Source organism: Cricetulus griseus, chromosome 3 (assembly GCF_003668045.3).
Source record: "Cricetulus griseus strain 17A/GY chromosome 3, alternate assembly CriGri-PICRH-1.0, whole genome shotgun sequence".
Lineage (NCBI taxonomy): Eukaryota > Metazoa > Chordata > Mammalia > Rodentia > Cricetidae > Cricetulus > Cricetulus griseus.
Genome location: NC_048596.1, coordinates 31,910,173 through 31,936,876, shown reverse-complemented (window position 1 = coordinate 31,936,876; position 26,704 = coordinate 31,910,173). Strand labels below are relative to the sequence as shown.

At 42.8% G+C, this 26,704-nt stretch overlaps 1 pseudogene; it reads right to left on the bottom strand.

The window, feature by feature from the left end:
* Positions 1 to 21,097: 21,097 nt before the first annotated feature.
* LOC113834745 lies at positions 21,098 to 21,895 on the bottom strand (annotated as a pseudogene).
* Between the last annotated feature and the right edge of the window lie 4,809 nt (positions 21,896 to 26,704).

The following is a 26,704-nucleotide window of genomic DNA, read 5'->3' as shown; positions in this document are numbered from 1 at the left end:
TCCCTCTGGAACCAAAAGCCAAAATAATCCCCTTCTTCCCTGAGTAGCTTTTTTGCCAGTTTATTTTTATTACAGCAATAGAAAAGTAACTAGTACTTCTATGACGTCACAGGTAAACATGGCCCTGTGGTCCTCTGGATGTTAAGACAGAGATAATCAAGAATCAGAGAAGCCTTTGAGCTGATATGTTGGAGGTTCCAAGTGCATCTGTGGACGTTTGCCAAAATGTGTAGGGAAAGCTATTGGGAGTTCCAACGGTTTCTGCACTGTTATGACAAAAGCCACTAAAAGAAGGAATCGTCTATTCTGACTCATAGTTCAAGGGGACAGTCCACCATGACATGGCGACAGGAGTCTGCAGTAACTGGTTACATTGCACCTGCAGTCAGGGAGCAAAAAGAGATTAATGCTTGTACTCAGATAGCTTTCTCCTTTTCTATTAGAAATAGTTTTCATGAAGTATTCTGATCCCTGTTTCTCCTCCCTCATCTCCTCCCAGATCCTCCCCACCTCCCCACCGAACCAATCCCATGCCTTTTTTCTCTCTCTTTAGAAAATACATGGTCCAATTAAAAATCAAAAACAGAATAAAACAAAGTAAATTAATAGGGGGAAAAAAGAAAAAAGAGTACAAGAAACACATACACACAGGGAAATACACATACACACTCACACATATAAAATTCATAAGAACATAAAATCGGAAAACAGGAAAGCAAAAGTCAAGAAAGTTTTTGTTTTTTTTTAAGCACAAAGCATTAAAGAGACAAAACATGCCTAAAAAACATACCACTGAGTTTGTTTTCTATTGGCCATCTATGGCTGGGCATCCAAGCTACCCTTAAGTGTGGTTTATATACCCAGGGAGACTCCATTGGAGAAAGCTATTTTATCCTTTGCCAGTAGCTGTGAATTGTAGATAGCTTCTGTTAGGATGGGAACTCATATTCACTTCTTTTCAGAGCTGGGGCCACACCTGGCCTGGACCTGTGCAGGCCCTGTGCAGGATGCCACAGTTAATCCTGTTGTATCTGGAAGACGCTGTTTCTTTGGTGTCTTCCATCCCCACTGGCTCTTGCAGTCCTTCTACCTCCTCTTCAGCATAGCTCCCCAAACCCTGCAGGGAGGGGTTAGCATTCTTGTTTTTGAGGTATGCAGTCTGCAGCCCCAGTCCATGGTGTAGGGCAGGCCACACTTAGGGTGGGCCTTCCCACCTCAGTTACCTTAATCCAGACACTCCCTCACTCATGTGTCCAGAGGCTTGTCCCTTCGGTGAGTCTCAATTCTTGCCAAGTTGTCGGTCAATATTAACCACCAAAGGGAAAAATCCCACTACCATCCTGAACCCCTGGGTAAAAATGTCTCTGCTTCAGACAAACGATCATAGGTTCAGAAGTGGGTTGCCTTTCCTGATAGTGTGTCTCTTTCCTTTCACAGGAGACATACGTGTTCATGTGCAGGAACAGTTTGGACTTTTCATGGCTGGGCTTGAAACATTAGATTTCCCATGCCTTAAACCTAGTATGTGGCACAAAAGTTGATCAAATTTATCATTGTAGCTGTCATTCCATTCCAGTGTGTGTGTGTGGTTAGTTGGTTATGAAAGTAGGTCTCGTGTAGGCCAGACTGGCCTTGAACTCCTCCTGATCCTCCTCCTTCTACCTCCCACGTGCTAGGATGACAGAGGAACACTACCACACCTAGCCACTGTTCTAATAACCTCACAGGTGTTTGATGACTCTGACTTCACAATTTAGAGACATAGGGACTCTTAAGGTCCTTATTTTTGTACGTAAGCAAACTAGAGCCCCATGAAGTTTAATTAAATTGTTTCTATTAACTCAGCTAGTAAATGGCATAGCCTTTTATATCTTAAGATTCTTCAGCCAACCACAATAAGAAGAGGCCAAGACATCCGAGACGCATTTATTTCAAAGAGCCCTCATAATAATGGCATTTTGTAATTACATCTCAGTCTGACTGTCACTGCCTGTGAAGTAGCTAGAAGCAAGAACTGATTTTTTAAATTCATTTTCATAATCACAGAACCCAAAACAAGGATTTACATTTTTAAAAATACTTTTAAAAATATTATGCATGGAGTCTAGAGAAAAGAAGGCAAGAAGGAAAAATGTGTCAGTGAATCTCAGGCACGACACTAGATCCACACACTCCTACCGCCTGTCAGATCTGTCCCTCCTGTGGCCCAGGAATGTATCAGATCCACACAGCTTAATGGAACCAGCCATGGCCGTCAGTCCAGCCACGCCCCCCCCTTCCACCCTACCCAGAAGAGAAGCAAGTATGACTTGACTCTTCATAAATTTTCTATAGGAATAGTATATTCTGCAGCAGCTTTGGTGTCTCTTGTGGAATAGTATTGAGGAGTTTTATCACCATAATCCACACTGTTGACCTAATTTCGAGTTGACTGGTGGTGACTAACCTTTTCTCTTTCTTTGTTAGGTGTGTGTATGTGTGGTATGTGTGCATTATGTAGGTGTGTGGGTGCATGCACACATGCGTGTGGAGGCCTGAGGTTGATGTGAAGTGTATTCCTTGACTGTTCACTTATGTTCTGAGGGAGGGCCTCTTCTTGACCCCTGAGCTTGCTGTGTTGGCTAATCTAGCTAGCCAGCATGCTCCTACCGCCCTCCAGCTTGCTGGCATTGCAGGCTGGCTGCCACACCCACCTGGTTTTTACATTGGTTTTGAGGATCTGAATTCTGTTGCTTACTCTTTGGGACAAGCACTTTACCCACCAAGCCATCTCCACAGTCCCTGATGGCTAAACTTGCCAACTTGATTATACTGAAAAGTTCAAAACTAGGAGACTAGTATAGTTTACTCACGTGTGTGTCTGTAAGGTCACATCCAGAGACAATTCTGTAGGTGGGAAGACCTTTGCTGGATGTGGTCGGCACCACACCATCCTGTAGACTGAGGGGCCTCGTAAAGCAAAAGTGAGGTGAGAAGAGCCCTAGAGAATGGACTTATCCTCAAGTTCATGCCCATTCCCGTTGTTTCCTTTCTTCCTTGTTGGATGTGTGGGCCCACTCTGCCATGCCATACCCTTCCTGCCAGAAAACTGACACTCTCAAACAGTGAGGCAGAATAAATTTCTCCTTCCTTTGGTTGTTTCATCAGACATCTTGTCACAGAGAACAGAAAGCTAATTAATATACTAACAGAGTATCTTCTGTTGACTTTTGGAACAAGACAGTAGCATGTTTCCTGCTCAGTTCTGTTTGTCCTGTGAAAATTGACCTCCAGGTTACAACAACTGCAGGAAGCAGAGAGGAAGCAACCAGATCCAGAATGTTTTATCTGTAGAGATAGAAAGGGAAAACAATGACATTGTTTGTCAAGTCAGGAAGCATTCTAATATTCAGTCCCCCTTGATCCAAAATCCCAAACTGAAATGAGTAACTTACCAAGTGATTTAAAATTTAAATTAAAAGAAATAATACAAAATTTTTAAGCAAGACCAAATTTAAGCAGGGTTTTTTTCCTCCTTCTTACACTGGCTAAGACTTTTCTAAATTGTAACACATACTAAATATATACACTAAATATGTTAATGTACTAGACCATTCAAAACTTGTAGTCTCATAAATTGTTAATAGTGGAATAAATTGTCACAATGCAGCATTTAAAGTATTTATAGTGTGGAGGCCAGGCCATTTGCCCTACACTTAGCTCAAGTAATTCTACTGCTCAGAATCTCTCTAAGGAAATAATACAAAGTATTGACTAATACAAAGTATCAGCGAAGCTATAGGCACATAAAGGCGCTCTCTCTCTCTCTCTCTCTCTCTCTCTCTCTCTCTCTCTCTCTTTCTCTCTCTCTCTCATTTTTTGTGTGTGCTTTCTTACAACATTGAATGAAGTAGGAAAAATATAAAACTTTTACTTAGATTACTCAAGATTAATGACTCTACTTAGAAATACTATTACAAGAAGAATTGCAAGAATTCTTCTAAAGAAAAGAACAGAGGGGAAGAACATGCTTTACTTATAACATGCTTTCATTACGGTATTTGTGACCCCAAACTGGAAATTACCTGTCAAGCACAATGGAAAGAGTTTAGTCATAGTGAGTTGTGTTTATATTACAGGTCACCATCTAACCATGGGCACTAAACTAGATAGAAATATGAAATAATTGTTGAATGCCATGTTAAGTCTCTGTGTGTTGGGGCACTTGCTGTGAAGTCAGCACAAAATTTGCATTTATCTCTTCATGTTATAGGGCCCTATGGAAGAAGAGGGCCCAAGCCTTACAAAGATGAAAAGATGGAGACTAGGTTGCCGAGTAACTTTCCTAAGTTTTCACATTTTGGAGAGCCAGGACTCAAATGTCAGCTCACTGATACAAAAAGTTCAGATAAAAGACAAAATTGTTGTGTGTGCAGGAGGGGTGTGAATGAGAGATGAGGTGGGAGGGAGAATGGGCGGGGCAATGGTTCACTGGTCTCACAACTAACTATACCTTAGCACTATTTTGGGTTCAATGCCAAGCCCAGTAACTAACATGAGAAAAAGTCTAGAAAGGGGTACACTAGACTCTCAAGAGGGTTTTGTTCACACATAAGGCTGTGCAAGTTCCTTCTAGAGAAGCAGATGCACATAATTGCTTATAATACAGATGTTAGCCTTTATGTAAACTCTCATTTCTCTAGAATACGTTCTCTAAAGTGGACTGGCCACTGAAATGCTGTGGTATTCAAAGACAACAAAATTACCCCTGCAATGTTGTTATTGGTAAGATGCTTCTCTGTCATTTCTTTGCAAAATTTGAGGAAAATTCCTCCATAAAATCCTTTTGTAAAGATTGGAGGGGTTGCTAAAAAAAAAATCTCACATCCTATTCATTTTTCTTTCTTTCCTTCCCTTTGCTTGCTCAGCTGTATCATAAGAATAGTAACGCTGCATAGCTTTGCCCATGCCAGGAGACTATGAGCTATATTTATTTTACTATATTCTTCCCGTATTTGAGAGGGAAAAATGCACTTTGGATACTTTAAATATATGTCTAAAATTTTGACATTTAAACATTTTAAATTTAAGCATTATATTTAAAAATATGTGAAAATTTAGAATTTCTGGGTCTACCTATTAGAACTCAGAAGGTCACTGATAGACTGGAGTTTTGGCAAACTTTTTGTATGTTCAACATGTGTTTCCCTTATGTCAGGCACAAATTTTCACCTGTGTTTTTATGAGAATCTAAAGAGAAACTAAAAGACAAGTTGAGCAAGTGAAAGTTTGAGCCGGCACCGGGCTTGCCAGTATCCTGCCAGCCTCACATGTCACAAGGGCCCGAGCACATACGCTTGACTGAGCTGTGGCTGAGCATATGAGGCTCATGTGACAGGAGTTGCTGCATGCATCTGTTCCAAGTAATGCTTGGGGAAGTTGTCATCAAGACCCACCCGGTGGCAGAAATTCATGGGTGGGGACTACATCGGGCCTTTCCAAAAACACAAAGACTTTTGTTGAGTGTTCTCAGAATGAAGAGAAGAGAAAGACGACTTTCACAGGTGACTGCTACATGGTGGGCATGATGTTTAAGGGCTGTTGGGGGGAGGTGGGATGCAGGCTGAGAGGGACAGGTCAAAGCCAGGTAACGGAGCTTTTATTTTCTGACTGAGCATCAGTGTGACCCTGGACATCCCAGCAACACTCTTCTCTTTCAAGGTATATAGGATACTCCTAGGCCCCAGGGCCTACTACCTTTTATCTTGTGGTTTGAATCCTCTGTCAGCTATGTGTCCTGAAAAGTTCAAAACAGTGCATGCATTAGATGTTTCACACTGAGGACTTCAAAACAAACTAGAGGATTGCATCACATACTGAGAAGTTATATAAAAACCAAGGTTGCACACAGTTGCATGTCTGGTGAATGGAAATAGACTCAAGGAATCCAAAGTAGATCAGAGCTCCTCATGGGAGTCAGTAACAGAAGAAGAAGCAGGGAGGGATGGACAAATGTGACGAGCCTGCAGGCTTTCTAGGGATGTGTGATGAGCAAGTATTAAGAGCAGGATTGGTACTCCAAAGACTCATCCAGCTGCCCAGCCCCATCCCTGGCCATTCGGTGTGGTCACAGGCAGAAACTCCAGAGAAGTATCTCAGAAATGCCTTGCTGAGGCAAGAGTTATTCTTGTGGGTGTTGATTGTGAAGGTTTTTGAGGAACCCTGCGGAGAGACAAGTCCCAGAGGGATGGTCAGGGCAGCAGGGGCCACTTAGGGTGCATGGGAAAGTGGGCATTTTTCCATCCAGTTCTGTCTGTTACAATGGTATGGCCACAGCCCTGGGTATTTGATGGAACTCAGCCGTGAACACCGAAGCAAGAACCTTTCAGACTTGCTTTCACATTACCCATTGTATTCATTTGACCTGCCTCTCTTTCCATCTGTTGGGACAACTGTCCATCTGTTTGTCCAGAGCAGGACAAATGCAGATAAAGGTGCAGAAGAGGGAGTCTGGTGTGTGTGTGTGTGTGTGTGTGTGTGTGTGTGTGTGTGTGTGTGTAAGGGGTGGCATTTACTTCCTTCATTTAGTTCCAGCTTCTAGGAAACTAGGTGCTCTGACCTTTATCTGATAGTGATTCAGGGTTAGTGAAGAATCATGGTGAAATTCTGAGCTTGGCTTGGAGGCACTAACCAGGGGCTGGACGAGGGAGACAGGTAACTGCTTTAAATAAACGCCTCTGAGCAGACTCAGACAGCCCAGAAAAGAAAGTGGCTGTGTGAGCATGTCAGGAAGTGTGCACGTATGCCCAGCCTTGCCTCTGCACACTTCCCTATTCCTCTGTCTTTCTGCCTCATCATTCAGTGTTGGGGATTCTTTTAAGATTCAAAGACTGTTTTAGGGTTTTTTCTTTTTTATTTAAATTAGAAACAAGCTTCTTTTACATGTCAGTCTCAGTTCCCTCTCCCTCCCCTCCTCCCCTGCCCCCCATCAACCCTGTATCCCATCCCCTTTCTTCTCCTCAGGGAGGGTGAGGCCTTCCATGGGGATCCTTGAAGTCTGTCATATAATTTGGAGCAGGGCCTAGGCCCTCCCCAATGTGTCTAGGCTGAGAGAGTATCCCTCCATGTGGAGAGGGCTCCCAAAGTCCATTTGTGTACTAGGGGTAAATACTGATTCACTACCAGTGGCCCCGTAGATTGTCCAGACCTCCAAACTGACCTCCTCACTCAAGGGATCTGGACCAGTCTTATGCTGGTTTCCCAGCTATCAGTCTAGGATCCATGAGTAACCCCTTGTTCAGATCAGCTGTTTCTGTGGGTTTCTCCAGCCTGGTCTTGATCCCTTGCTCATCACTCCTCCCTCTCTGCAATTGGATTCCAGAGTTCAGATCAGTGTTTAGCTATCTGTTTTAGGTTTTAAGTTCTTTAGCTCTATTGCTTAACTCTACTATAGCCTATTATATGAGTCCTTGGGGAAGAGGCCATTTTTTACTGAAGCAGACACAAGGACTATTCCAGGAAATTGTAAATATGGGAAAATCAGTCTGTTTTCCTTTTTCATTTACCAAAACATTTGTTAGATGCTAACCAAAGTGGTAAACAGCATGGATCCAGGTGGAGTATACAGCATCTCTGTCATGAGGAGCTTGTGTCCACTGATGAGTGTCCTCACATGCCCCTAACTGAGCTTCAGGCCAGAGAATGCAGAAACAGAGGAAAGAAAGGTTCAGTTCAACACACAGCTTTGAGTTGTGCCAGCAAGAAGAAGATGAATATATTCTGTATCCCTTTCCCATGTGCCCTGACCCTGAGTAAATGCTTTAGTCATCAAGAAGAGTGGCCAGAAACAGCTACCAAAGCACCAAAATCCCACTGATGAAAGTGGTACTCTAGGGGTTTGTTGGGAACTGTGTGGCCTAGTTTTGGACCAGCATATGAGTGCTTGTCCAACGGGTCTCTGTGAGACAGAGCCAGTAGGAGACAGTCTCTCACTGGGCCAGAACTGGTAGACCTTGGGACAGTATAGAATGTTGCTGAGACTAAGTGGCCTACACACTCTCTTCCCTCTCGTAGTACTGAGGATTCTCTTGGTGGTTTTAGTTTCACATTGTCAGCCATGCATGGGACAGATAAAGTTAATGGGCACAAGTAAGGAAACAACACAGGGGACATTAGCTATGTCTTCCAATTCTGGGAAAGCACATTAAGAACAGTGTGGCAAAATGGAAAAAGAGTGACTTATCAAAGTTTGCCTTTTATAAAGAGGCTTAGGCAGATAGGACAAGGGAACAGTTAGAGAAAATATAAGCTGACCGTATGCAAGTAGCTTATTTCTGTAAGCTACTTCACCCCTATTTCTGTAAATATGCTTGGCGAAGTTTTGGATGTCGGTGCTGTTTTTGAGGATGTGTGCCTATGTCTATCACCTTTATTAACTTTTACTGATTCTTTTTGGATTTCACACCATGCACTCCGATCCCTATCCCCTTGTATCCACCCTTTACCTGTAGGGAGAGACCCTGGATACCTGTACGGTTGACCATGTCCATTTGGGCGTGGTCACAGGTACCTAGAGGGGTAGGATAAAGAGAGAGGACAGGAGGCACCTGCTGTCTCTTGGGGTTCAGGCCAGATCTTGGAAACATCTGGGATCAGACTTCTCGGAGTACCAAATCTGGTTACTGATACCTCCTGTGAGTATACCTTCCTAATAAATTACCAGTTAATAACCAACCTATCTTGGGTTCGATCTTATTCCTCATCATCTACCCTTGCACCCTCCTTCATAAAACCAAACCAAATTTAAAAGAAAACCCAAAAAACAAATACAACTAAGAAAGAAAGCAAGAAAAAAGAGAGAGAAGAATCTTGTCGTGGAGGCTGTAGTGTGGCCCATTGAGTCACACAGCTGCCCTTTAGTCCACACGTCATTGATCTGGCTCAAGGCCTTGCGGCTCTGTTAGCCACTGATATTGGGTTCTCACTGTAGCTCCTGTTGGATATCCTGTTCTCCTTTTAACTCTGTAAGCACAGGATGTGCCTGGCTCAACATTTAGCCAAGGTAGCAAAATGACAAGTGTTGTTTTTGGCTAAAAAAGATGTTTTGACACAAAAGTTGGGAAAAAATCACTTTTGACATATTTGTTTTTGCTGGAAGTTAACGTTGGAGGGTAGGAAAAACATGCTTGTTTTTGAAGTATAAATAAAGACCGCTAGGGCTGTTTGGGACCAGCCACTTGTGTAAAACTCATCATATGGTTGGACAATTTTTCTTCCACCCATGTCCCTTTCTGTCTCGGGACCTGAACCCAGGCTTCAACAGGACAGGGGCAGGACATCAGGTTGAACATTCTTTCTGAAACTCTGCATTTTCTGGAAGTCATTTGCAGGATTAAGTAAGAGTCACTGGGGCAACACTGGCAATGAGCTATATTTTCTGATGACTTTTTTTTCCTTTTTTTTTTTTTTTTTTTTTTAGGCTTGGACAGAGAAAGAGATGAGAGAGGAGAAATGTTGCAACAGTCCTCAAACACTTAGTACCTCAGTGCACTGTAGAAGACTTCTCACCACTACAGTCCATACCAGGAGGCCTAGAGGTGAGGTATGGAGATCAGTTTAATGGATCTTGCTAATTGAGTCTATAGGACCCTTTTCCACCTGCCTGGAGACTGGAGTTAGTGTATAGCAACTCAATGTAGCTTCTAGAAATTAGTATCATATTTTTTTGTTAAAAGTCAACTATGGGAAAACAGAACTTATTCAGTCAGCCTAGATGCAAAAGTAAAAACCTGGAATTTTCAGAAACATGCTCTCAATAGTAAACGCCCTGTGCAATGAGGTGCACCGTTTAGCCTGAGGCCAAACAGTTCGTGAAAATTTAATTTCTAAAAATTGAGAAAGTTGAGTATGAGGGTGGGAGAAAGGCTAATATTTCCAAGTTGTCAGATCACTGAAATTATCTAAACTTATCTTAACATTTTTTTTAAGTCTCTACATTTTTATCTGCAACAGAAGGGGAATTTTTTAAATTTACATTGGAGATTGATTAAGGGGGATATTTTAAATAAGCATTTTAATTACATAAATGTAAAGCTAAGATCCTAATTTGGAACAGGAAGGTTGAGATGTCATGCATTCATTCAACAAACATTTTTGAGCACCTTCTGCATTCATAAGGCAGTGTTTATGGGAAAAGAATGTCTCTGTTAGTACAGTTTAGGCCCTTGGGCTCTTTCTTTCTCTGGCATCTGAGATAGGGAGGCACAGTCCACAAACTGGATGTTTGTAACAGGATAGGTCCCTACCATACAGTAAAGGGGTGGGGCTGACTGGCAATCCAAAGGTTGGCTCAGGTGGATTTTTTTTTCTCTGATGCTATTTTTTTTATTATACCCACATCTCCTTCAATAAAACTTTGTTAAATATTACAGCCTGTTTTGTGTCTGGAGAAAGTGCAACATGTGATTGCAGTGGCTGGTGGTAGCTGGCAATAAGCAAGCATTCCTTGGGAATTCCCTGAATTCTAGAGGAAAAGTCAGAGGGACCTTCTCACAGTTACACACAGAGGTGGGGCTCAAGGTTATTTGGACACTGATTAGCACTGTGGCCACTTGAAAACTGGTGAATTCTGACAGGTGTCACAAAGGTCTCTGGGGGCGACGAGCAATCCTCACAACGCAGCAGAACACACTCCCATGACCTCAGGTCACTGGGCATTAAAAATCCAGATGACTTCATTTGCTGGTGGACAACATCCTGAGCACATGGATTTGAAAGTCCAGGTGATAGCCTTTCGTTCCTCATTGCTTTTTTTCTTAAAAAAAAAAAACAAAATTAGAAATTGCATGTGCATGTGTGTATGTCTATATGTTGGTATATATACATGGGAGGGAAGGCACTTGCAGAATCCAGATGATTATATCAGATCCCCCGTGCTGGAGTCACAGGCAGTTGTAAGCTGCCCTATGTGGGTTCTGGGAATCAAACCTGTGCCCTCTGCAAGTTTAGTTCACACTCTTAGGCACTGTGCCATCTCCCCAGCGCTCTGTCTCCCTTCACCATTCAGATCTCTCCTACACCCTCTTTGGGCCCCATCACCCAAAAGTGAGGATGTTATCAAGTATGAAAATTTGGTCTGCTCAATACTAATTAGATGTTCTTCATGAATTATTCCATTTTATCTTGTGTTCCAGCAAGACAAATGAGAAATGGGTGCTGAGGAGGCTATAGAACCCCATCAATAGGTAGCTAACACTCTAGATAAGCACAGATTTATCAAACTCCAGAGCTCTTCACACAATCACATAAAGGACTGGAGAAATGCTTACTGTTTCTAAGTAAGGGAGATTGCCGCCTGTCCACAGACACTGACTTTCATCTGTGTTGTTTGTTTTTTTACTCTTTGCTCTTGTTGCCTCTTTTGGCTCTTTTGGAGGCCTACCACCCAGCTCCCAAATAAATCATACACAGAGGCTTATTCTTAATTGTAAATGCCCAGCCTTAGCTTGGCTTGTTTCTAGCCAGCTTTTTTTTTTTTTTAATCTTAAATTATCCCATCTACCATTTGCCTCTGAGCTTTTATCTTTCTCTATTTCTGCATACCTTTTCTTTCCTTCTTATTCTGTGTCTGGCTGTGGGGTTGGGTGGCTGGCCCCTAGCATCCTCCTCCTTCTCTCATTCCTAGGTCTTTTTCTCCAAGATCTCCCCTCCTATTTATTCTCTATGCCCCACCTATCCTTTCTCCTGCCTCGCTGTTGGCCATTCAGCTCTTTATCGGACCATCAGGTGTTTTAGACAGGCAAAGGATCACACAGCCTCACAGAGTTAAACAAATGCAACATAAAAGAATGCAACACATCTTTGCATCACTAAAGCAAATGTTCCACAGCATAAACAAATGTAACAGACCTTAAAATAATGTTCCACAACACACCTGTGATGAAGACACACAGGTCTAAATGTTCCCTCTCCACTTAGGAAACTTCCAAAGGGTACAAGAAGTGGAGTAAAGCAGTTTCAGCCAGTTTATGAGAAAGCCAAATAAACCTTCTTGAATGACGTGCATAGACAAATGGTGTATTTTCTTAGAAGGTTAATAAAAATGTGAGATTTCCAACACAAGTTGTTTTGTATATCTGGGATTCAAGAGTTTATGCTTGTAAATATCCCTCGCCCATTCAAAATCCTATCTAGAGACAATGGTGTGTGTATGTGGCCCATAGATAAGTCACAGGGACATGGTTTGGAGTCAGGGCCACTGGGCACAAGAGGGTGTACCTTGCTAAGTCCAGAAAGCAACTGCTAATGCCACTAACAGGCTAAAGTAGAGAACTTGTGTTCTATTTTGAGGCAGGGTCCCACTACCTGGTTTAAGCTCCATGGAATTCATGATCCCCCTGCTTTGTGTCTTGTGTGATGAGAAGTTAGGCCTGTACCACCAGGGCCAGCCACACACCAAGCGTTTTTATAAACGACGATCAAAATTATAAAAGAAAATGAAATAAGCAAAGAGGTTTCAAATGGTGGCCCGAAGCAGTTTTTTAATTAGTAGGTTCAATGGACCTAAAATGAATCTATCAGGTTTCTCTCAGAGTTTCTGAGCTCCGTGTCTGACCTCAGACCTCTGTAGAGCAGTAAGTGATGCCTGAGTGAAGATGTAGAGACCACACTTGCAGACATCAAGGATCTTTCTCTTTCATCCTTAGCACTGCTTCCTCTAAGTGCACTTAGCCCTATGACGTCTCCATCTACTGACTGATTACATAAGGTTTCTTCTTTCTTTTTCTTTTTAGTTTTTACTTTTTGAATATAACTCAAGCAGTATTCGGGCCTCTTCAAGTCAGTCTTTACTCACTGAGAACACTGTAAACAAGAGAGGTTTGGAGAGGCTACACTATTTTTCTAATAATTGACAAATGTGTAAAACCGTTAGTTTTATCATCATAAAGATAATTAAATTTTCCTGATGTTGTTTTAACGTCAGCATCGTGGGTGGCTGCAGCTAAATCTACTGTGACTTCAGCCAGCAATTGTTCTTTGCTTCTCTGGCCACAGCCTGGCAGGAATTCTGTTCCCACCGTCACCAGCTCTGTTGCTGCTTCTAAAGATTGCTTTGACTAAATCTCTATCATGCTATTTATAAGTAAGACGCGAGTTTCAAAGGCTGGAGTGAAAACCTGCTAGCTCAGAGAGGCTGAGTAGCAACCACCTGACCCTCTTATCCTTGCTGGTGTCTCCAAAAGACCCATGCTTCTGCTTTGCCAAACTAGAAAAGGCTCACCACTCCAAATCCCTCTCTTTCTGCTACTTCCTGTGTGTCTCTCTCTCTCCTGGATTCTCTCTAATGCTCTATGGTTACTTCCTGTCAACTAGTTGCTAATGCAATCTCCTGACCCAATGTTAATTTTATTTAATTAGCACAAATGCAAATTTGGGGTTCACAGTATTATTGTATATCCCCCAACAGCCTGAGGACAAGGCAGATTCAAAAATTGATATTTTCAAGTTTCTTCTCTAATTTCCCGTCTCCCTGGACCTGCAACCACACTTTGCCAAGGCAAAATGATAGAATGTACGTGCAGAGCTATCAACTTGTGCTAAGCACTTGTGCTTTACATAGTTTCCATGTAGAATTGTATTTTACAATCTAAACAGACAAGCCCACATACCCATGCCCATGCCCCTTTCTGTTGCAATCCCTCTTTTGTGCTGACATGGTTCTGCCAACAATTGATGATGCACTTGTAACCTTATGGGTTTTCTTTGCTGATTTCCCAGAAACTGTTGGAGATAGCAGTGTTATTTTTCCTTTGAGCCTCCTCCCCAGAGGTCTTCCTTTGTTAGTTTGTAGGGGGTGCATTGAGCTCTGACCTCAGCGACCCAACAGATCAGACCTAACCGGTTAGTCAACTCCAACCACAGCATTACACAGGTATTAAAGTCCTCACTGGACCCTAGATATTTTGTCTTTTAGTACCTCTCACAGGGAAAAACATCTACATGCAGAAGGTAAAGCCTACTAGCTTCAATTGATTTGAGTTTTCTGAGCTACCTGGGGCCAAGAAGGAGGGTCAAGAAGGAAGGCCAAGCTTCAATGGGGGAAAGGGGCTAAGGATCAGCTAGGGTCTCTGAAAAAGTCTAAAGGTACTGCAGTCACTCAAAGAAGCAGGTCTGAGCCAAATAAATGGAATGCACACACACACACACACACACAGAGAGAGAGAGAGAGAGAGAGAGAGAGAGAGAGAGAGAGAGAGAGAGACTGTGTGTGCATAGTTAAGTAGTTGGATACCAATGAAGCTGGGCCAGGGGGAAGAGACATTCACTTTTCTTCCTAGCATGTACTTCAGTTGTTTCTGCTTTTTCTTTTTTTTAAGGTACCCCCCCACCCCCACCCCAGACTGATGCTCAGACACCACCTTCAGGCTGAACAGTTATCAAACATCCCTTCTCCTTCTGACTTTAGCCTTTGCTAGAATAAGAGTACAATGCTTCCCAGGTGGAGATCCAGGTACCTCTCATGTGCAGATCCAGGCTAAACAAGCCTGAGTACTAACAATGAAGATAGGCAGAGAAGAAAATGTTCGTGTTTTCTCCCTCCTGTTTTAATTTGCCGGTTGCTAAAGGCAAGTTAAACTGTTCATATCCCTGTTTTTCCCAACTGGGGACTTTGGTTAATGTCACTGAGGTGCCCTGAAGATCAATCCACTCACTGGAGGCCCATGGAAACATAAGGAAAATACAGGACTGCCAGTATCTAGAGAAGCAAACCTTGAGTTCTCATAGGCTCTCCCCTGGGGCCATAACACAGAGTTGCTCACATTGTGTTCTACACAAAGTCTCCCAACCAAAGAGGAAAGGTGGGGCTGCCTTCATCTGTACTCTCACTTGCCAAGCCTGAGTCCTACTAAGATCTGTCCATCCAGATGGAGGGCACTCTCTAATACACAGACAAGCATACACACTGGTTGTCTGTATTTTTCTACCAGATGTGTAGTCTTTGAGGGAGGATCAAGACTCACCTTTCCATCTCTTAGGACAGTGCCTGTCACAGTGAAGTTTCATAGAATGAATGAATGAACAATGACAGAAAGAAATGAAGAGATACTGAGAGGGTGCACAGGGAACAATTCCATTTTATCCTAAAGGTAAATCGGCTGAGTGGTAAGTGAGACTTAGGGATTTATTCACATACTGCGGAGAAGGCAAGATTGCCAAAGCCCTATTTTGCTAAAAGGACTATATCGGGGGCCAATGAAAAGAAAGAAAACGGACTAATAGAATTTAGGTGGACTTGAAACTAACGTAGAAAACAGCTGCCTGATATCAACCACAACTTTTCGCATCTCTTTGGATCTATGGGAAGATGAGGGAGACTTGGGATTTTAGTTTGGTTGTAAGAGTCCACTGGAAGCAATTTCTACAGTAGAAAACATGTAGCAGATGAGAAGAGTATTCACAGCAGAACCCTTAATTTCTTCATGAAAAAATGGATATGTAGTTTTCTTTCACTTAGAAGACTGTGTAGCAGAAGCAGCAGAAGACAGCTGGTTTCTACTCTCAGTCCCTGTTTCGGATGCCCCAACACTCTGGCTATAAGCTGCCATATGGTTGCTAGAAATCAAACCTGGGTCTTCTGGAAGAGTAGACAGTACTCTTAATTGTTGAGCCATTTCTCCAGCCCTGCATCTTTTATTCTAATGAGGTACATCCTGATGGTCACCTGGATACTTTGCAATGGGAGATGGTCCAGCCATGACTAGAAGCTTGGAACTTCCAGTAGAACCCCGATTTCTGAAAAGGTAAGGTGGGCAGGAGGTATAGTTGTAAATCAGTCATAACCTATTGTGAGAGTCCCTATTTGTTGCCTGAGGTTGATCTGGAATTCTGGAGGCATTTGAAGTGAGGTGAAGTCCTGTGTGGGTGCCAGATCCCAGAAATGTCAGGCAGGAGCTGCATTTTAAGACAGGGTTGCTCAGGTGGTGGCTGATGGGAGAAACTCACATAACCGGTGTCAGACATGTCAGAGGCGCAATACAGTTTTTGTTTTAGATTAAATTTGGAAGCAATATAAAGAATGCATTAAACTATAATTGGTGAAGTTGACCTAACTGCTGAGATTCTTGGCTGTTTCAAGAGAGGTACAAACAAGATGAATAACAACTTTAATATAATCTTTTTTTTCTTTTTGAAAGAGAAGGAGGATCTCTCAGTATAGCCCAGACTGGCTTGTAGTTCATAACCCCACTGCCTCAGCCTTCTAGGATTCCAGGTGTACCCCACCGTGCCTGGCTTAATCGTCTTCAAAGAGTTCATAAGAAGATCTGCTTTGACGGTCTTCTCTACATGTCCAGACAGGTTTCCCTGACAAGACTAAAAGCTCTTACAAGTTTGGACCAAGATTTAGGCACTGTGTATGTACCTGAGACTTGCAGAAGGTACTGGATTTGCAGGGAGTTTACAGCTGTCAATGACATTGGTATATATATATATATATATATATATTATATATATATATACACACACACACACACACACACACACAAAGAGCTAATACCCCTCAGCCAAAAATATCCAGAATTTACTCTGGGGCTGTAAAAGAGATTCCTCTGGTAAGTAAACTGACATCTTGCAAATCCCCAGCCTGGGCTTGGCTTTTTTCCAGCATCTCATTCTCCTCCAGGCCTGCTTCTGAGGCTATGATTGTGGTTGCAGTAAGAGGAACCAAGAATGTTGCATACTGTATATCATGTGACTCCATCAAAAAAAAAATGTCATTTAGATGAGAACCTTAATTAAACACACTCAGTTAGAGAGAGGAGAAATGGGGGTAAAATATAAGAATTACCTTTCCCCTCTTCAAAGTTTAGTCCCATGTCTCCACAATTTTAAAACCAGTGGCACAAACAGCGGAGAAGCTCCGTGGTAGTCTTTTGTTCTCATGGTATCTCTTAGATTCTTGTATCTCTTAGAGATTTGCATCTCAGAGACTTTTCTAGTCTACTTTTCCAGGGTTAGATGTGTGATAATAGTGATATAAAGTTATTGAGAAGAATAGACATGATGTCTCCAAGGTGTCACACATCTCAATACTATGACATCCAAGAGCCCATCTATGACAAAGTCCAAACCTGGGGAATTACAGTTTCCTCTTTTTAAAAAAGGCAATAAAACATGCTGACTTCCGGTGTTTTATTCTCTTGGCTATTTCTAGAAGGCAATAAACTAGTCAATTTCTTTTTGCTTTATGAAAATAAGTGAAGAGATGGCTCAGCAGTTGAGAACACATGCTGCCCTTGCAGAGAACTGCAGTCCAGTCCCTGGCACCTGTGCCAGTCAGTGTACAATGCCTGTAAATGCAGCCCCAAGGGTTACAATCACTTCTTCTGACCTCTGTGGGCAACAACATTCACATGTATGTGTCCCCCCTGTATAACTGAAAAAATAAATACCATTTTTATAAAAGAAAATAAGTAGAATAGCAAATATTAGTTTTTAAGGAGCTTTAAATTTTTGTGGGGTGGGGTGGGGTGGGGCTGGGTTTTGAGACAGGGTTTCTTTGTGGCTTTGGAGCCTACCCTGGAACTAGCTCTTTGTAGACCAGGCTGGTCTGGAACTCACAAAGATCCACCTGCCTCTGCCTCCTGAGTGCTGGGATTAAAAAAAATTAATTATGTGTGTGGGGGGGGGGTGCTTGTGGGTTCGGGTGTCCACTGAGGTCAGGGCCATCAGATCCCTGGACTGGAGTCTCACATTAAGAAATAAAAGGAGCTTGTGATAAAGATAACCTTTATTAGAAAAACACCAGCCAAACGCAAGCCAGAACGTGCCAGGTGCAGCAAGGCAGGAAGGCCAGAGAGAAGGGGCTCCCATGTGCCTTGCAGCCCCTTAAAACCCTATCATGTGTCATCGTGACCTCACCTTGACCACGCCCTGACAGGTGTGGTCAGGCACACCTGTAGTCATCTTCTAGCAGGTGTGGCTTACACTGTCCCTACAGTCACAGGCAATTGTGAGCTGGCTGACATGGGTGCTAAGAACTCGTGTCTTCTGCAAGAGCAGTGTGTGCCCTTAACCTCTGAGCTATCTTTCCAGTACTGACATTTCAATTCTTAAAATTTCTTTTGCTCATTTTAGAAATTTTAAGAAGCATAAGAGTATTTTTTAAAAGATCCCTTCAAATGTCACCAACTAGGCCAAAGCTTACCAACGTCTTGCTGTGGCTTTTGAAGTTGCAGAGGAAATCAATATTGTGTTAGGGATCTCTTCTAAGGATCCAGTATTCTCATCACACTGAGCATCAGTGGGAAATGATGAAGAACCTTTATGTCAAAGTGGAATTAAAGAAAACATGACTATTGCCTGGTGGTGAGTTCGAGGCCAACCTGGTCTACAGAATGAGTTCCAGGACAGGCTCCAAAGCTACCCAGAGAAACCCTGTCTCAAAAAACCAAAAAGAAAACATGACTATTCACAATTACCCTCAATGGAAGTTCAAATTTTATGATGTGTCACTTCACCTATATTTCCAAGCAGGTCAGAAGTGCTGAAATATTTATTTATTGTTCTATACCTTGAAAGAAATGAAAAGTACTCCCCTTAAATGCTAGTGTACGCCAGTGCGCGTGCGCTCGCACAGACACACAGATACACACACACACACACACACACAGACACACACACAGACACACACACACACACACACACACACACACACACACACACACACACACATCCCAAAATCCATTCAGGAAAAATGACATCGTCTAGAATGTTTCCATTGGCTTTTTAAATTAGCATATAAAACAATGGGCTTTAGGGCTGGAAAGATGTCTCAGAGGTTAAGAGCACCAGCTGCTCTTCCAGAAGTTCAGAGTTCAATTCCCAGCAACCACACGGTGGCTCACAGCCATCTATAGTGAGATCTGGTGCCCTCTTCTGGTGTGCCATCATACTTGCAGGCAGAATACTATGCATAATAAATAAATAAATAAATCTTTAAAGAAAACAAAATAACCCCACTCTTGGGCATATAATCACGTGTATGTGGGGGAGAGATATGTGTCCACACGTGCATATGAGCATAGAAATCCAGAAGAATCTCCAAATTAGAGTTAGATTCATTTGTGAGTTATGAGCTGATCAGCATAGAGATTGGGAACCCCTTCAAGTAGAGTGTGTACTCTTAGCTGCCAGCCATCTCTCCAGCCCTGCCCAATGTTTGCATTTTATAGATGAGGCACAGAGAATGATGTGCTCAAAGTCACAGCTGATTAGCAGGCCTGCAACACCATCTCCAGAGTCCACACACATTTGATTGTCTTGTCTAGCAATTGATTTCACCCATTGGAAAATCATACCATTTCTTCCCTCTCAACATCCTCCTTCAATATATCTGCTTGAGGAATAGAATGTTAAATTCAACAGTGTGCTCTCACACAGCTCTCTTCCAAAGTCCATGACAGAAGCTGGCCATGAGCCCATGAAACCTTGTGCACTCCTGACCTGAGGGGGCCTGGTAGAGACTGACCCTTCTATATTAACAGGGAGGAATCTTTCTGTTCACTTAGCATGAAGCGTCTTGAGGTTGTAGCCTTCCCTTCCCCCAACCTCCACTGCAGCCAGCCTCAAGCGAGGAGATCTGAATATCGGTTTCACATGATATGCCTCAAAGATAAGTCATGTGCTCCCAGTGCAGGAAGACCTGGCCCCAGTCTTGCTGCTAATTGTGTTTTCACTGATAGGCACTTAAGGAAACAACTGACCATAAATTATAAGAATTCATGTACTTGCTGATGCAGATAAACCTTATCAGTTTTCGCTTGTTCTGCTGGGAGTGTGACCAACATTATAAGAAAGAAAAAGAAAAAAGTCTTCAGATCATTGTATTGACAATCTGTTCTGTGGGTTAGATGATATCAAACCTTGGGATGATACAGCTGGGGCAGAAATTCAAACCCACCCCTTGTGCCATACAGGCAAGAAAACCACCTTGTCACGGCATGCTTATAATGACACAACGAGTTTGTTATATTCCTGGAAGAACAAAGAGGAAGAGGAGGAAGAGGGAAAGGGGAAAAGTGGAAAAAAAAAGAGAGAGAGAGAGAGACTAGAAACTAAGTAGCCTGTCTGGTAGAAATGTCTCCTGGAATAAGACTCATTGCTTAGAGTAAACATTTTCATTACCTTGGACAGAGGAAACTTTACTCACCCACCCATAATTCTAGCACATTGGGCTCACATGGTGACTTGAAAATGGAGATGGGTCTGGTCTTCGGTTTCTTAGCTGCTATGATACTATCTGCTTGTCGATTGGTGTCTGATGGGACCTTTTATCTTGGCAGGCTTCTGAGATACTCTCATGAAATTCTGTCTTTGCTCACAGGTCCACCACAAGGAAGCTTGCTACTGTGTTATAGTTCATCACAGCACTCAGGCCATACCCCCATAGGCTCCATCATCACACCGCTCAGGCCATGCCCCCATAGGCTCCATCATCACAGCACTCAGGCCATACCCCCATAGGCTCCATCATCACAGCACTCAGGCCATACCCCCATAGGCTCCATCATCACAGCACTCAGGCCATGCCCCCATAGGCTCCATCTGGGCTCTTCCTGCTTGGAGTCTCAACCTGATTGTGGAACTGTGAAAAGTGAAACCAGTTCCCCAACTCTCATAGAATCTATATGGAAGCCATCTTCCCTATCCTGGCTTGCTCTCCACACAGCTACCACCTATTCTCCCCCATCTTTGGGTCAGGCTACTTTTTTTCCTCTTCCCTTCCAAAAACCCAGTTCTCAACACTTCTGTCCTAGTTTGCTTTTCTGTTACTATGATAAAACAATGTGACCAAAGCAACCTGCGGAGGAAAGGGTTTGTTTGACTTATACCTGGAGGTAAGAGTCCATCATGAGGGAAGTTAGGGCAGAAACTTGAGGCGGCAACTGAAACAGAAAGCGTGAAGGAACAGTTTCCTGGCTTACTCTCTCTAGCTTAGTCCTCTAGATTATTATACAGCCCAGGTCCACTTGCCTACAGATGGTGCCACCCACAGTGGGCGAGGCCCTCCTACATCAATCAAAAGCTGTCAGCCAAGACATTTACCACAGCCCTTTGATTCCTACTCCCCAGGTGGCTCTACAATGGTCCCCGGAAACCAAAAGCTGTGTGTAAGGCAATCTTAGAGGAGGCAGAAAGAGCAAGGTTGAAGCTTATGACTACTAAAAGGACATAATTCATAGAATTCTTTAAGGTTTCAAAGGTACTTTATTTTTCTTCAATATGCCATATTTTAGTGAATACAGCATTCTTTGACTTGGCATCACTTATGCTGATTTTGAAACAATTCCTTGATTATTGTACCAACTGGCATGTCTATTGACCATTCCATTCCTTTGAGGTGACTGCCAAGAGGGGACAGGTTCCATTCTATTCCAATCTATGTTGCTGTTTGTGTCCATATAGAAACACAGAAGAGGCCTCCACCTGCTAATACAGCATTTCCATATTTGTCATGGAAATTAGGTGTCTGCTTCTGGTGGTTCTGCCTGGTCAGAATGCTTACTGAATGCTTTGAACTTGGAGACGGTTTAGTGTGTTTTTGGCCAAGGGCAACATCTCGGAGAAGAAGATAGAACTGTGCTGACTACAGCTGCTGCCTCAGTGCAAATTCGTCCCATCTATTGCTAAGAGCCCTGGAAAACAAAAATGGCTTTCAGTGGGGATTCCATATGATCTTTGGTCAATTCATAGGATTTAAAAACAAGTGCAACATGAAGTCTGTGAAAGAGATCAGTAAAGGATGATGCTGAGATGGTTTAACTCAGCTGGGTGTGGTGTGGACTTCTGAAGTAAGATGCTCCTGGTTTATTGGTGTATAGATGGTGGATCCTTATGGACCACAAGTCTAGCTTGAAAATGTTAAGAAGGATTGTAGGGAGACACCGTAACCACGCCTCCTAAGGGCTGGCTACAGGTGTGCCTGACCACGCCTATCAGGGCGTGGTCAAGGTGAGGTCAGAATGACTCCTGATAGGGTTTTAAGGGGCTGCAAGGCACATGGGAGCCCCTTCTCTCTGGCCTGCCTGCCTTGCTGCCCCTGGCACGCTCTGGCTTGTGTTTGGCTGGTGTTTATCTGAATAAAAGTATCTTACGCTTACAGACTACAGATCGTCTTATTATAAAGGATAATCTCCTAAAAGGATTCCCATCTAGCTAAGCAGGTGGGTGAATATATGGGTCTCATATATTTTTAAGTACACGTGAACAGGAAAATCAAAACAAAATTGTAATGTACAAAAGATATCTCTGGAGAGTCTCTTCCTCTCAGGACCCATTTCAGGTACCCAGCTCCCTAATTTTTGGCCATACTTTGCTTTCAAGAATTGATCTAATAGTATCATTTATATGAAAGACAAGCTACTACTGAGACAGCAGTGAACACCTCTGGTTCACTGTGAGTGCCCACAGATGGGCAGCACTGGCTCAGGCTACAGGAATGTGACATTGCTTATGTGGCTCTTACTGGTGCCAGACACCACTCCAAGCACTAAGTGGTCTCATCAAACTACGAGAAAGGAATCATCCTGTATATGGAGAAACTGGGGCACCAAGAAGTCATGACTTGCCCAAGGACACACAGATAATAACCAATGCAGCAGAAAGTATACTCCAACACCATGGCTCTGCATTCATAACCACTAAGCTGGGAATAAATGTGGAAGGGTAGAAATTTTATAAGGATGGAATTTGGAGCCAGATGTAATAGCATACACGTGGAAGCTCAGCTGATCAACAGGCTGTGGCAGGAAGGTCACAAGTTCAAGACCAACCTAGGCAACAGAGCCAAACCCTATTTTTTTAAAAGAAAAAGACAGCTAGGGAAGAGAGGAGGAGGATGAAAGGAGGGGAGGATGAAGGGGGTGTCATGCCCTGCAAAATTTAGATCATAGATGTTAACCTCCTATTTCTGATTATTTTGACATGGGCTCTGCCAAGAATTAACCTGAGTCGATTTACTCAATCTCATACATTTGCTCAGACATACAAATGTCAGAGGACAGTGGCCTCTAAACAGTGTTGTTCTTTATGGCAACATTTATAACAGTCGTCTGGAAATAACCTACATCTCTACTGATACGGAGCTGGTTAAAAAGTAATTGTATTCCTATAAAGTAGAATATAATTCAGCCATAAATTAGTATAAGGCAGCTTTTTGTGTGCTGCTCTAGAGACCTTTAGGGTATCTTCTGTGGAAATAAACTCATAGCACGGCACTCAAGTATGCTGCAATCCGAATAAATAGTTGAAAGGAATGAGTGTCTGTCTATATGGCTGTATGGTGATGAGTATAGGAAACTAAAAGAATTGGCTTCTTAGAGCTGGCCGACCGTGGGACAGGGAAGTGAGGAAGGGGCACCCTGGCAGGAGGCACAGGAGCGTAACCACTGCAATCTTTTCAAAGGAGTGGTCCGGGCTAACAACAGAAGACAGGAACACAGTGGGCAAGTTTCAGAAGAGAGTAACTGCTGACCGAGGCCTCGAGAGACAAGGGGGAAGAGGGAATTAGTGAACCCAAATCCAAAGACAGCTTTTGTTGGTGAGAAACAAGAAGATAGGTAGTCACTGTGGGCCCAGTCCAGCAGAGGAGCTGGGAGAGAGAGACCTACTCCACCCTCCCCTGCTCGTGGATCTCTTACTAGCGCCTCCTAGTGGGCAAACCATTGATGTCGCAGGAACAGCCCGGGGTTGTCTCAGCCTCCTTCCTGCTGAGCCTCTAGAGCTGGCTCTAGCAGCAGCAAGACAGCACACACTGGGTACAGCCTCCATCGCTTTCTCTGTTCACGAATGCAAAACGTGATAAGTAGCCAACTTTTGTCTACACACCAAATTAACCACCACCACCACCACCACCACCACCAACAACAACAACAACAACAACAACAACAACAACAACAATAATAATAATAATAATAATAATAACAATAATACTTTAAAACCTGGGAGTGAAGAATTGGAGTTTCCAAGACCTTTCTCCCAGGCTAACATTTCTTAGACCAAATCTCAGTCCACGGCGCCACCTAGCGTCCAGGAGAAGCTTCACATGCTCGGTCCCACTGTGCCTGCCTCCAAGCCTCTTGGCAAGCAAGCAGTTTTCACTGCCAATTAGACCCAACTGGGAATCATCTTCTCCCTTAAACGGGGAAAATATTTTGAAACTTAAAATACTTGGAGTTTTTTCTTTCAAAACAATAGTGGAAAGTTATTTGGGACTGATCCATTATGATCTCTCTGGGGGACATGCTTCAAACTGCTTCTAAGGTTTGAAGCACTGCGGTCCAACACTAAGCATCCTGTCTGTGGGCCTGAGTTTGCCCTTCCCCATCTACTTGCTCTTAATACTGCGGCTGTCAATCCTAGCTGCAAAATACTCACACGTGGACAAGCTCCTACCGGAGGATTTCGTTCTCACTGGTTTGCGGAGGGGCTGTTTGAAGCTAAAAGGCCACAGTAGCTTTAACAGGTTAGGAGCCTTGCTTGTGCTAAGTGGCCTCCAGTTAGGTATGCCCACCCCAACCCCACGCCCTCAGCTAGGCGGTGCTTCCTTCCAGACTGGGAGGCCCCTGTAAAAAACGGTGTTACAGCCCCGTGTTCTTGTTCCTGTGGCACCCTAGGCTCCCTGTTCCCCTTCTGTTATCACAGCGTGCCATTATTCCCGGACCTGACTCTGTGTTCATTTCTCTAAAACTTGCTCCCTCCTCAATTCCAACGTTAGCTCCTCTGATGACTTTAAAAACAACCTCTGTGATTCTGTTTCATCATAGAAAACTAAATGATAGTTTTTGTTTTGTTTTGGCATAAAGTCTCACTATGTGCCCCAGGTTAGCCATATTCTTGCCTCGGATTCCAGGAGTTCTGGGATTACAGACCATCATGCCCAGCATAGACTATCTATTCCTTCTAACTTACCAGTTTTTAGCAGTCAAAAAGTATGATATTTCTGTGAGGTGTAAGCTAAACCGTCTTCAAAATAGGGAGGAGACAGCCTGCAAAGTAGGGGAATTTTTTTTTTTTTACCAACTATGCATGTGGTAAAGGGTTAAGATCTAGATTATGCAAAAAATAAATACCCCATAAAACTAATTTTCAATCAATAAATGGGTCAATGAACTGAATAGGCAGTTTATGAAAAAAGAAAAATAGCCAATAAATAATTTAAATATATAACATTTTATAAAATATTTCAAATCAAGCTGTATTACAGGGATTTAGGAATAAAAGAAATATGGCACTGGCACAAAACAAACATGCAGACCAATGGAAAACAAGATCCAAATACAAGTGCAAATAATTACAGCCATCTCATATTTGACAATGATGCCAAAAATGCACACTGGAGAAAAGACAGCATCTTCACCAAATGATGGCAGGGAGAGCTAGATATACACATGTTAAAAGAATGAAGTTAGACACATATTTTTAAACCTGCACAAAAATCAACTCTAAATGGATCGAAGATCTTAACGTGAAACCTGAAATGAGGTTTCAACGAAAACAAAGGGGCTGGAGGGATAGTTCAGCTGTTAAAGGCTACGCTCACAACCAAAAGTATAAGAAAACACAGATAGCAGGCATTGGTGGTGCATGCCTTTAATCCCAGCATTCGGGAGGCAGAGGCAGGCAGATCTCTATGAGTTCGAGGCCAGCCTGGTCTCCAGAGTGAGTGCCAGGATAGGCTCCAAAGATACATAGAGAAACCCTGTCTCAAAAAAAAAAAACAAAAAAAATAAAAAATTAAAAAAAGAAAACACAGATAGTGTCCTGCAGGCTATAGGTACAGGAAATGACTTTCTGAATTCAACTCTATTTACTCAGAATTTAAGGCCAGGAATTGACAAACAGAATCCCCCAAAACTAAAAAGCTTCAGTACATCAAAGGAAATCATCAACCAAGAGAAAAGAAACCCCACAGAAGGGGAGACAAGTGTTGACAACTATACATCCAAAAGAGGATTAGTATCTAAAATACACAAAGAACTCAAAAAAAAAAAAAAAACAAAAAAAAACTGAACATCAAAAAACGAACAACTCAGTTTTTTAAAATGGCCTATGGAATTGAACAGAAAGTTCTCAAAAGAAATACAAGTGGCTACTAACCATCTGAAAAAGTGTTGGACATCCCTAGCTGTCAGGGAAATGCAGATTTAAACCATCTTAAGATTCCATCTTACCCCAGTGGTGACTGGGATCAGGAAAACAAATGACAACAAATGCTGGTGTGATGTGAAGAACTGGGAACGCTTGCGTGCTGTTGGTGGAGGTGTGAACTAGTGAAACTAGAAACTAGAAACCAGTATGGGGTTTACTCTAAAGACTAAAAAAAGTAGAACCAGCACATGGCCCAGTCGGGCCCCTTCTGTGCATATAGCCGAAGGACTTTATAACCTGTTTCAGAAACACTTGTACATCCATGCTACTGGTGATTTGTTCACAATAACAAAGAAGTAGGATCAACCTAGATGCCCACCAGCTGATCAGTGGATAAGGAAAGGATGGTACATTTATACTAGGAGATATTTTTCAGCCATAAAGAAAATAATTGGAGCATGAAATTTTCAGCTAAATATATGGATCTAGAAAAAAAATCATGTAAGTGAGGTCACCTAGGCCCAGAAAGACAAACACTGCATGATCTCTCTCGTATGAGAGAGATCCCAGTTTCAAA